At 41.3% G+C, this 13,323-nt stretch overlaps 1 pseudogene; it reads left to right on the top strand.

Moving 5' to 3' along the window:
- The first annotated feature begins 913 nt into the window (after window positions 1-913).
- On the top strand, window positions 914-1,809 carry LOC126954389 (beta-glucuronidase-like; annotated as a pseudogene).
- The last annotated feature ends 11,514 nt before the right edge of the window (window positions 1,810-13,323 follow it).

The following is a 13,323-nucleotide window of genomic DNA, read 5'->3' as shown; positions in this document are numbered from 1 at the left end:
GTCATCCTAGCTTTGCAAGGAATAACTTTTTTTTTTCTTTCATTTTGTATTCCCTTTAATCCCAGTAGATGGATAGGTCTGCTTTCTTAGTATGCTTTCCAGTTGTAGAAAGGTCTTTTCTCTGGTTACTGGCTTTCCCCCAGCCCCCTATTTTTTGTGCTCCCCCTCTTCCCCAGTCACCTCTTTCCCTGGGAGCAAACTTGAGAAAATTAATGGCACAGGTCTTGCAGAATACTCCTACCAATCTAAGTGCTGCAGATGCCACAGTGCTTTCTTACCCATAATAGTCATAAGTTAGAGGGAGCTCCTTCAAGAGCACGCTGAGTTTAGTTTCTTCATAGCAGGAATTAATCTTAAAAAAATTATCTTTGGGCTCCTTATTGTACCTGGACAGTACTGGGACTGGGTGCTTGATAAGAGAATGAATAGTTTAGGTAGTTACAGTGAAACCACAGGCACCTGTAGAGGTCTCCCCAGGCTCACCTTGAAGCTCTGATTGGAGGCTGCAGACGGATGGCGGTGTCATGAACAAAGGTGAGCTGCAGCTCCCACTGCAGGTCAAACGCTGCCAGCTACCAGCTGCAGCTGGGAGTGAAAGACTAGAATACAGAGAGGCACAGGCAGTCACTTAGGACGGGGCCGGGTTTAACCTGAACAGTGGTGCTAGAAGGTCAGAGTCTTCTAGGTATGTGTTGGAAACATCCTTGATTGTCTAGCACCAAGACTTTTAAACACGGGAACAAATCATCCCTTTGGGTATTTGTAATTGTTCCTCAGTTCAAATCTCTTGGTTTTTAAAAAATACTTTTCCTCGGCGCGACCGGTGCATCACGTCGCGCGCGACCAGTCCGCAGGGCTCCTCCTGCGCTGCTCATAGCCCGGCAGAGGGCGGCCCAGCGGAGGAGCGGAAAGCATGGTCTGGGGGGCGGCGGACGCCTGGTCGGCGCTCTGGCCACTGTTGTGGGGCTGCGTGCTGGCGCTGCAGGGCGGGATGCTGTGTCCCCGAGAGAGGCCGTCGCAGGAGCGCAAGAAGCTGGACGGCCTCTGGAGGAGCTTCTGCGCCGACTTCTTCGACAACCGGTGCCGTGGCTTCTAGGAGCAGTGGTATCCGCGTCTGCTGCGAGAGTCGGACCCCATCCTGGACATGCCGGTTCCCTCCAGCTTCAACGACATTGGCCAGGACTGGCGGCTGCGGCATTTTCTAGGCCAGATGTGGTACGAACGGGAGGTGACCCTGCCAGAGCAATGGACCCAGGACCTGCACACAAGAGTGGTGCTGAGGATTGGCAGTGCCCACTCCTATGCCATTGAGTGGGTGAATGGGATCGACGCGCTAGAGCATGAGGGGTCTACCTCTCCTTCGACACCGACATCAGCAGCTTGTTCCAGGTGGGGCCGCTGCCCTCCCACCTCCGCATCACTATCACCATAAACAATATGCTCACCCCCTCCACCCTGCCACCAGGGACCATCCTCGACATGGCGACACCTCCACGTGGGTACCATCCTGCCTCCACCGCAGGCGCCCACCTTCCTGCCCCATCCCGTGGGGCATTACATTAGGGTAATGTAAGAACATATCAGTGACTTACAAATTTTGTAAGTAATTAAGACATTTTCAGTGAGAAGTATGGAGCTGAATATTTACATGAACCCTTCAAAAAGTGATAGTTAATAGAATAAATGAAAATAACAAGAGAGACTTTGTTGAAAGAAGACAAAATAGTCAAGGAAGTGATAGAGGATACAAAAGAAAGATGAAAACTTACATTCATTTAATGTCTACCATATGCCAAAGACAATATTATTATTTAGTTTTTATAACCACAACATTTGGTGGATATGATGACTTCCATTATATAGGTTAGGAAAGTAAAGCTTAGAGGTTTGTGAACCCACTAGTTTGAAGTTGTGTAGCGAATAGGTGGCTGAGTGAGAATTCAAAACTGGAACAGATTTGCTTGATCCAGAATGGTATGACTTTATTTTCCATGCATTTTATTCTACATTGTACTGCCTGTAAAGTGGCAGTCAGTTATGGGAGGAGACCCAGAATGTCACAAGTTTTGAAAGCTGTTGTGGAAAATTTGGAAAGAGGCATTGGTTTTAATGACTGATACAGGTGAGTGAAGAATGACCTTGGAGAGAACAGTTTTCTTCAATGGCATGGTAATGTTCAAAACAGAATTTGATGGTAAAAAAATGTAGAACCAGTGTGTGTAGACTCATCGATGGAAAAGTTTATTTGTAAAATATCAGAGGAAAATTGTAATATAGTTTGTCCATTCAAACCCCACCCCCCCCCCACCACAAAGTCCAGATTCTTACTACATTCTTTGATGTAGCCAATATACAGCAGTTGAGTTCAATTTTGGCCCCTGTTTATGTGTATGCCAAAGAAAAATAACAATCCTAAGTATATGCCACTTAAACAAGAGGATGTGATTATGCTATGAAACACTTTTGACCATAGGAATATAGCAGTGCTAAGGCAAGATAGGTCTTAACTCTTGCTGTGATTTGCTGCCATTGTTTGCCAAAGGTCTAGCACCCATCTTCAGAGGAAAGTCAATAAATTAGTGCTCAGCTGGTGGGATGAATTCCTGAATTACTGTTGGCTCTAGCAGTTTCTTCAGATCAATTTTATAGTTTCTTTAAAACTAGAAAATTAGTTCTCAGAATGGCACTTGGCCACCCAATGTGTATAATGCAATTACTCAACCAGCTGCTTGAAAGCAAGGGGCAACAGAGAAGTCAGCTACTGGCTGACCTCAGGCAACAGGAATTTTGATGATACTCCTTGGTCAAATCCTTCATTTAACATACATTTATATAGAACCTTTCTGTCAGGCACCATTCTAGGTACCATAGATACAACAATAAAGAGAACTGACAAAACCTCAGCCTTCATGGAGTTTATATGCTAACACATATGCATAAACAAACACATATAAAAATCCAGAAAGTCATTACTGCTGTGAAGACAAACAACACAGAGTAAGCAGATACTGATATTGGGTTGTTGCCTTAGGGTGGTCAGCAAAATTGTTTCCAGGGAAGTGACATTTGGATGAAAAACCGAATAATGTAAGAGAGTTAACCTTCAAGTATCTGTGTGAAGATCTTTAGGAGGAGTGGGGGAACAGCAAGTGCAAAAGCCCTGTGATGGGAAAGTGCTTGTTATGTTTGAAGAACAGCAGTAAGACACCATGGCTGGAGTGTAGTGGGGGAGGGAGAGAGAGGTGGGAAATAATAATGGAGACTTAGTGAGGGCCACATCATGTGAATAGAGCTTTTGCAATCCTGTAGACAGGAAATATGTTTTGATTTTCCCCTAAGTCCACAAAATAGTTTATGATAGAAAGCCATCGAAAGATTGAAAACAGGGGAGTATTATCTGTAACCTCAGTTGCTGTTCCATGCAGGCATAGGAAAGAATAATGCTTCCTTGCTCCATATCTATTGCTGAAACAGTTCTCCATGATCTCTTTAGTCTGAGGACAAATGACATTTTTCTGGTTACAAGACAGAGGGCATATGTCATCCTAGGCATTGAGATTGGGAAATATCAAGCATGCATGTGACTGCCAAGTATTAAAACCCATTTTCTGATGACCACTAGGATTCCAGGTATCAGCCCATAAAGTGAGCTTTTTCTGAGAAGAATGAAAGATGGCAGGCAGAAATGATTGAGCTAGTAAAGAGGACTGAGGCTTATTGTTAAAGTCTGGGACCCAAAAATGTCAGGGTTCAAAGTGATCAATTTGGAAAATAAAGAGATTTGGACCCTCCTCTGAAACCAGGGAGTAGGGAATATGTGGAGTCAGAATGTAACTGCAAATTCTGGAGAAACTGTGGAAGCAGCATTTTGTAGGAGGGTGGGGGAAACAACACCCTCAACTAGTATTCCTACCTTCTGGTAAATCTATAACTTTACCTCTGCCAGTCAATAAAACGTTTCATGTTTTGGTACATTTAAATAAATACTTTTCCTCTTTCTATTACTTAAATTTCACCTTAGAGCTTGATGTTGGCACCCAATGACAGCATGTACGGACACATTTTTCTACTGTGTGGTTAACTCTGCTTGGTATCTGACTTGTTACAGATCTTCTTGTTAGATACATATCTTTAGGAACAGAATTAATCTTTTTTCCATTTTAGAGGCCAGAAAACCCATGAAGAAAGGTAATAAGAAATTTGAATCCTGTTTATATTATACATTATTGAAGGTAATCTTCAAGGTAGCCTCTCCCTTCACAAGTCCAGAGGTCTAGGAGGAAAGATGATTTCGGGAACCAAGCCTGGAGCCCCTCATTACCCTGTACAGAGTCAGGACACTGTTCCCCGAATCCTAGCTGCTTTGGCTCCAGCCTCAGCTCAAAGGGCCCCAGATACTGCTTGGGCAACTGCTCTGGAGGGCACAAGCCATAAGCCTTGTAGGCTTCCACATGGTGTTAGTTCTGCAGGCGGGCAGAAGGCAAGAGTGGTGGAGCCTTGGCAACTTTCCTGTAGATTGCAGAGGATATAGTGGAAAGACTGGGTGCCCAGGAAAAAGCCTCCTGCAGGAGTCGAGGCCCTGTAGAAAGACTCGATAGGGCAGTGCTGAGGTGAAATATGGGGTTGAAGCCCCCCATGGAGAGTCCTCACCGAGGCACTACTAGTGGAGCTGTAGGAACAGGCCACTACCTTCCAGATCCCAGAATGGAAGAGCCAGCTATACCTTCAGCCTTGAAAAGCCGCAGGCATTCGACTCCAACCCATGAAGGCAGCCGTGTGAGCTGCACCCAGCAGGGTCATAGGGGTGGGGCTGCCCAAGACCTTGGGGGCACATCCCTCGTACCAGTGTGGCCTGGATGTGGGACATGGAGCCAAGGGAGATTATTTTGGAGCTTTAAGGTTTAATGTCTGCTCTACTGGATTGCAGATTTCTGTGGAACCTGTTGCCCCTTATTTTTGGCCTATTTCTCGATTTTGGAATGGAAATATTTATCAATCTTTATTTCATCATCGTATCTTGGAAGAACATAACTTTTTTTTTATTTTTCAAGGTAATATTCTCAATATTATTTATTATTTATTGATAGCACATGACTTCAAGAGAGTTAACACATTTAAGTTTAAAAAATGATTTGCTTATAAGTAAAAAATAGAATGTAACATACAGAATAGAAATCTATATAGAGAAAATCATATACAGTAAAGATAACTGAATTAATTTAAAAAGGCACATAATGAATAACAAGTACTACTTTTAAAAAGAATGTTTATGCTTTTGGTTAAATATTATAGTGAATGTATTTTTATTACTTTTCCAGAATTATGAATAAATAATACCCCATCATATTTATCATTTTCTAAAATTATGTTTTATATTCTAGAATAATTTTTATGTCAGGCAATTCTGTCTTTCTATACCTGTCTTTGTATCCCTTGCTATACAATTCTATCTTTCATATCAGATGAAAGATTAAATTTATCTAAAGCCATTTCTACACAGGTTCAAGATAGATAGATATTTGATATTTGTGTAGTTAATTACTGAAGATAACCTATATTCTTCCAGGCTGTATTTCACTTTGTCCCTTCTGTTTTCACCTAAATATTGAGGGAAGAAAATTACTTTTTGGCAGATAACCATTTTCCTCCAGGTTTTTAATCTAAAGGTGGTTATATGCTAAAGACAATATGATATTAAGAAAGCACAATGTGTCATGTTCTTACTCAAATGCTAAACCTTTTCTTAATGGAATGAAAATATGTAAACTAAATATATAGTTTCTGAGACCTGAAGATTATAACTTTTTAAATGTATTTCAGTCTAAAAGGTTAGGATCCCATGTATAAACATGGCAGTGCATAAGACACAACTGCGAGGCGAACTGCTATACTATACAGAATTGTTAGCAGTTCTTGTGGCTGGTGTATGCTTCAGAAAAAGATCAGTAAGTTACCACACTTTTCTTGCAAAATTGTATATAAATTAACCTGATAATCCTTTTATACCAAATCGTGGTTACTAAATATTGCTATTCTGTAAAAGTACCTAGGAATCATTATTTTCAACACTATCACCCCAGAAACAGTAAGAGAAACAGGAAAGTGGTAGGAGAGAATGAAAGGCCTTATTAGTCATTGAAATTATAAGTGTTCTTTTATGTTGTTAATGTGGACATTGTAATTATAACTCAGTATTTTCTTTAGGTCCCTGACTCATTGTTCTTCACTCACTCTTACTAGGACCTCTGGAAGATATAATTTATCCTATTTAAGTGAGCAGGATTTCCCCCTCTAGACATACTTTATAAGCATTTTCTCATTAGAAAACCAGATGTGCTATAACAGTAGTTTGATTTGCTCTTTACAATATCAACAGATACTACTTGTTTTTGTTTGTTTGTTTGTTTTTTGTTTTTGTAGAGACAGGGTTTCATCATGTTGATCAGGCTGGTTTCGAACTCCTGACCTCGTGATCCGCCCACCTTGGCCTCCCACAGCGCTGGGATTACAGGTGTGAGTCACCATGCTCAGGTCGTTTTTGTTTTCTTATTTCAATAGTTTTGGAGGAACAGGTGCTGGTTGGTTGGATGAAAAAGTTCTTTAGTGATGATTTCTGAGATTTTTGTGCACCTGTCACCCAAGCAGTGTACACTGTACCCAAGGTGTACTCTTTTATCCCTCACCCCCCTTCCCACCCTTCCCCTAAGTCCCCAGAGTCCATTATGTCACTCTTATATATGCCTTTGCATCCTCATAGCTTAGCTCTCATTTACAAGTGAGAACATATGATGTTTGGTTTTCCATTCCTGAGTTACTTCACTTAGAATTATGGTCTCCAATTCTATCCAGGTTGCTGTGAATGCCATAATTTCATTCTTTTTTAGGGCTGAGCAGTATTCCATGGTATCTGTATACCACATTTTCTTTATCCACTCATTGGTTGATGGGCATTTAGGCAAGTTCCATATTTTTGCAATTGTGAATTGTGCTGCTATAAACATGCATGTTCAAGTGTCTTTTTCATATAATGATTTCTTTTCCTCTAAGTAGATACCCAAGACTGGGATTGCTGAATCAAACAGTAGTTCTACTTTTCACCACATCCACACCAACATCTGTTATTTTTTGATTTTTAAATTATGGCCATTCTTGCGGGAGTAAGGTGGTATCGCATTGTGGTTTTGATTTGCATTTGCCTGATCATTAGTGATGTTGAGCATTTTTTCCCATGTTGGCCATTTGTATATCTTCTTTTGAGAATTGTCTATTCATGTCCTTAGTCCACTTTTTGACAGGAGTATTTTTTTTTCCCTTGGGGCTGTTTACTCTGCTATTTCTTTGCTCTGCAGAAGTTTTTTAGTTTAATTAGGTCCTACCTATTTATCTTTCTATTTGTTGCATTTGCTTTTGGGTTTTTGGCTTAAGCCAATGTCTAGAAGAGTTTTTTTGATGTTATTTTCTAGAATTTTTATGATTTCAGGTCTTAGATTTAAGTTCTTTTCCTGTTTTTCTTTTTGTTGTTGTTTTTTTTCTTGAGACAGAGTCTCGCTTTGTCACCCAGGTTGGAGTGCAGTGGCACGATCTCAGCTCACTGCAAGCTCCACCTCCCAGGTTCATGCCATTCTCCTGCCTCAGCCTCCCTAGTAGCTGGGACTATAGGTGCCTGACACCACGCCCAGCTAATTTTTTGTATTTTTTTTAGTAGAGATGAGGTTTCACCGTGTTGGCCAGGATGGTCTCAATCTCCTGACCTCATGATCCACCCGCCTTGGCCTCCCAAAGTGCTGAGATTACAGGCATGAGCCACCACGCCCAGCCAGATTTAAGTTCTTGATCAATCTTGAGTTAATTTTTGCATAAGGTGAGAGATAAGGATCCAGTTTCATTCTCCTACTTGTGGCTTGTCAATTATCCTAGCACCATTTGTTGAATAGGGTGTCCTTTCCCCACTTCGTTTTTGTTTGCTTTGTTGAAAATCAGTTGGCTGTAAGTATTTGGCTTTATTTCTGGGTTCTCTATTCTGTTCCATTGGTCTACAAGCCTATTTTTATACCACTACCATGCTGTTTTGGTAACTATATCCTTGTACTATAGTTTAAAATCAGGTAATGTGATATGTCCAGATCTGTTCTTTTTGCTTAGTCTTGCTTTGACTATGTGGGCTCTTTTTTGGTTCCATATGAATTTTAGGATTGTTTTTTCTAGTTCTGTGAGGAATGATGATGGTATTTCTATGGGAATTGCATTGAATTTGTAAGTTGCTTTTGGCAGTATGATCATTTTCACAATATTGATTCTTCAAATCCATGAGCATGGAATGTGTTTCTATTTGTTTGTATCATCTACAATTTCTTTTAGCAGTGTTTTGTAGTTTTCCTTGTAGAGATCTTTCATCTCCTTGGTAGGTATATTCCTAAGTATTTTATGATTTTTTTTTTTTTTTGTGGCTATTGTAAAGGGGGTTGAGTTCTTGATTTGATTCTCAGCTTGGTCATTGTTGGTGTATAATAGCAGTGGTACTGATTTGTGTATATTGATTTTCTATCCTGAAACTTTACTGAATTCATTGATCAGATCTAGGAGGTTTTTGCATGAGTCTCTAGGGTTTTTTAGGTATATGATCATATCATTGGTGAACAGTGACAGCTTGACTTCCTCTTTACCGATTTGGTTGCCCTTTATTTATTTCTCTTGTCTGATTCCTCTGGCTAGACTTACAGTACTATGTTGAATAGAAATGGAACAGAAATGGTGAAAGTAGTCATCTTTGTCTTGTTCCAGTTCTCAGGTGGAATGATTTCAACTTTTCCCCATTCAGTATAATGTTGGCTGTGGGTTTATAATAGATGGCTTTTATTACTTTGAGGTATGTCCCTTTCATACCGATTTTGCAGAGGGTTTTGATCATAAAGGGATGCTGGGTTTTGTCAAATGCTTTTTCTGCATCTGTTGAGATGATCACATGATTTTTGTTTTTATTTCTCATAACTTGTTTTTGATCGTACAGGCTTATAGATGGAAGGAACTTTCCTTGAGTCTCAGATTGGACTTTTAAAATTTATTATTATTATTATTATTTTTTTTTGAGAAAGGGTCTCACTTGGTCTCCCAGGCTGGAATGCAGTGGCACGATCTCAGCTCATTGAAGCTTCTTCCTCCTAGTTGCAAGTGATACTCTTGCCTCAGCCTCCCAAGTAGCTGGAATTACAGATGTATGCCACCATACCTCACTAATTTTTATATTTTTAGTAGAGACAGATTTCACCATGTTGCCCAGGCTGGTCTCGAACTCCTGACCTCAAGTGTTCTGCCCACCTTGACCTCTCAAAGTGCTGGAAATACAGTTGTGAGCCACCATGCTCAGTCTCAGATTGGACTTTTAAGCTGATGCTTGGAGTGAGTTAAAATTTTGGGGGACTATTGGGAAGGGATGATTCTTTTTTGCAGTGTGAGAAGGTCATTAGATTTGGGAGGGAAGGGGTAGAATGATATAGTTTGGATATTGGTTCCCTCCAAATCTCATGTTTAAATTTGGTCCCCAGTGCTGAAGGCAGGGTTTGGTTGAAGGTGTCTGGGTTATGGGGCGGATACTTCAAGAGTGGCTTGGTGCATTTCTTACAGAATGAATGAGTTCTTGTTCTGTTTTTTCACAGGAGAGCTGGTTGTTTAAAAGAGTGTGGCACCTCCATCCCCTTTGTTCCTTTCTTGCCATGTGACACACCAGCTCCCCTTCACCTCCTGCCATGGTTGAAAGCTTCCTGAGGCCTCACCAGAAACAGATGCTGGTACCATGCTTCCTGTACAGCCTGCAGAATTGTGAGCCAAATAAACTTTTCTTTATAAATTACCCAGCTTCGGGTATTCCTTTAGAGCAACACAAATGGAATAAGACAGCAATTTTCAAAGCTTTATACATTTGGCTGTATGTCTGTTTTCTCTTCTATAGCTGTCTAACCTGCTTCTTATTTGCCCCAAAGGAGGATATAGAGAAACTTTGGGCTCATGTTAATGCTCATAGGTACATGTCAGTAATGATACTTCTGGATCAGGTGAGGCTATCCATTGACTTTTACACTTGAACCCATCAGAAAGCTTTACTACTGTGTTAGTCCATTCTCATGCTGCTAATGAAGACATACCTGAGACTGGGTAATTTATGAAGGAAGGAGTTTAATGGACTCATGTTCCACATGTCTGGGAAGGCCTAACAATCATGGTGTAAGGCGAATGAGGAGCAAATTCATGTCTTACATGGCAACAGGCAAGAGAACTTGTACAAGGGAACTCCCATTTATAAACCCACCAGATCTTGTAAGACTTATTCACTACCGTGAGGATAGTTGGGGGAAACTGCCCCCGTGATTTAATTATTTCCACCTGGCCCCGTCCTTGACACATGAGGATCATTACAATTCATGATGAGATGTGGGTGGGGACACAGCCAAACCGTGTCATTCTACCCATGGCCCCTCCCAAATCTCATGTCCTCACATTTGAAAAACAATCATGCCTTACCAACAATCCCCCAAAATCTTAGCTCCCTTCAGCATTAACTCAAAAGTCCACAGTCCAAAGTAATCGCCCTTGACACATGGGGATTACTACAATTCAAAGTGAGATTTGAGTGGGAACACAGCCAATCCATAGCAACTATCAACATTAAATCACTTTTAAAAAGGTGCCAAGAAATCTGATACTTTGCTTTACATTTAAAAGAAGAGGATAAGAAGTCTAAAAAGGCTTTAGGAAAAATCTTTCAAATCACCCTCCATTAGGTGGAGTAAGCACGGGGCTAGCTAGCAGCCAGGAGAATAGAGTTATTGTCTCAGCCCTATCACAGCCAATGTGATGCTGGGAAAAATAATTTGCTGCATGGAACAGGAGCTCATCTATTTTTTTTTTTTTTTTTTTTTTTTTGAGACAAGGTCTCAACTAGGCTGGCTGGAGTGCAATGACACAATCATAACTCACTGCAGTCTTGAACTCCCAGGCTCAAGAGATGCTCTTGCCTCAGCCTCCCAAGTAGCCAGGACTACAGGTGTACAACACCACACTCAGCTAATTTTTACATTTTTTTTGTAGAGATGGGGTCTTGGTTTGTAGCCCTGGCTGTTACTGAACTCCTGGCTTCAAGCCATCCTTCTCCCTTGGCCTCCCAAGGTGCTGGGATTACAAGTGTGAATCACAACACTCAGCTAGGGGCTCATCATTTTAAAGCACTTTTGCTTGTACATTTCAGTTGAATCAACTCAAGCCTCTGTTTCCTCAGATTCCATGATTCTTTATATAATTCTATACTTACCAGCTATGAGTATAAGCACATCAACAAATCACAGGTACTTCAATTCACGCTTTTATGGCAAGATGTGGAAGAAATGTAAAATTAGGAGTCAGGTGATGTGGGCTCAAATCTTAGCTCCACCCCTTGATACCTGAATGACTCAGGAGTATTTTTGTTTCTATTATGGGATATTAATAAACACCTCATATTGGACAAAGGATGATTAAATGAGAAAAGGATATGAAGGCATCTTGTAAATTCCAAGTAAGGAAACTGTTGACAGTGAATATGATGGTATCTAAAGCTCCATTTGAAATTTCAGATGTGGAGCTGCCTCTTCAATTACTTGATTTATCTGGAGTTCATTCACATTTACACTCACATTTAGGATTGCTCTAAGCCTTTAATGGATTATTCTGTCCCCAGTTAATGAGTATGGATTGCTGCTCTGCTCCAGCTGTCCCCCACCATCCATCCCTATCAGTCCTCCTGTCAGAAGCATACCTGGCCATCAGTGCCAAAGGAGCCACTGGAGCACACTCAGTCAGCAGTTTGGGCATGTCATAATATCTGCTGAATTCACAGGGGCAGGCCTCCAGGTTGAGGTTCTAGTGAAAGCAAAGGGTGCCATCAGGTCTTAGGGAGGTACTGCACTGTTGTGGGGGGCTCTGCCTGGGCACTTCCAGGTGCTTGGCGTGCTTTGTGGTGAAGCCATCCTTGGTGTGGAGCTTGCTGTCACCAGAAGATTGGAGCACTGGGTTTGCCCACATGGGAGGAATCTCAAATATACTTAGTGTCTGCCCAAGAGAAGGAAGCTCAGGTATATTTAGTGTCTACCATGGCCTGCCATCAGGGCTGAGAGGGAGCTCAAAATTGGCAAGAGGCCATGCGGACATGACAGGCAGCATTCTGGGAACCCAGGGAGACAAGCTGCCTAGGGCAGAGCTTGGGGATGGGGTGACTGGGTCCTACTTGTATCTTCAGTTGTTACAGTGGCCTGAGGCATGGCCCTGAGGTCCCCCTTCTCCTCACAGAGAATGCATGCTTGTGCCTTTTGTCTTGTGGTAACACCTATCATTCATGTGTGGTATCATCACAGTGATTTTGATAAAATTGAGGTAAACAGTATCATCGGGCACCATATATTGAATCTTGGCTGAGAAAGGCTCAGCTCCCACTGTGTCAGACAGATGAGACTGACAGAGACCTGGGAGAACAGATGTTAATGAAAACATAAGGGACTGGCCATTCCAGGATAATAAGAATAAAACAAGGAACAGTAATTACAGTTGGCTGAGTGCCTAGTGAACACTAGTGTACATATATCATCATATTGATTCTCAATAATCCTGTGAAGGAGATATTCTCATTTTGCAGGTGAAAAACTGAGTCCTTGACACAATTATCTCTGTAAATTATTGACTTCTATATTATAAGGGAAAAAGACTTGGAATAAATTGATTAATAATAATCAATTACTGATTTTTGAGATATCAATGTACTTCTCTCAAAAAGCTCCTTGTTCAAATGTGGCCTAATTTCTTGTTGCTTCAACAAGGTGAAAACATATGGAGCTCTTCCTTCAATGGTTGTGCTTAGGAGATCCTCTGATGAGATTTATTTTAGTCCTTGGAAGATGTAATTGTGGACATAAAAAATCATAAACACACACACATGCACACAACACATATTTAGTGAAATTACTTCACATTTGTTAACTATTATGTTAAAAAATACAATACATTTTTACTTATTCAGAATGGCCTAAGAAAATAAAGAAGTGGAAGCTCAAGTATACTTAGTGTCTACCACGGCCAGCCAGCCGGGGAGAGCTGAGGCGGGGTCTGGACCCAGTGAAAAACATTCATTAGGGCTAATGAATGTTAGCACAGGCTTCCTCCTCACTGGGAGCCCCACTCCATTCTGCTCTGACTTGGGCCCTGTCTCACCAGTGGGGTGTTCTGTCTTAGAAAAGGTTGCTGTCGACCTCACTCAGCGACACTAGGAGTGCATTCTATGAGGGGATGTGCCTATACCTTTGC

Source organism: Macaca thibetana, chromosome 5 (assembly GCF_024542745.1).
Source record: "Macaca thibetana thibetana isolate TM-01 chromosome 5, ASM2454274v1, whole genome shotgun sequence".
Classification (NCBI taxonomy): Eukaryota; Metazoa; Chordata; class Mammalia; order Primates; family Cercopithecidae; genus Macaca; species Macaca thibetana.
The sequence above is the reverse complement of the archived record's forward strand: the minus strand, read 5'-3'. Positions and strand labels throughout refer to the sequence as shown.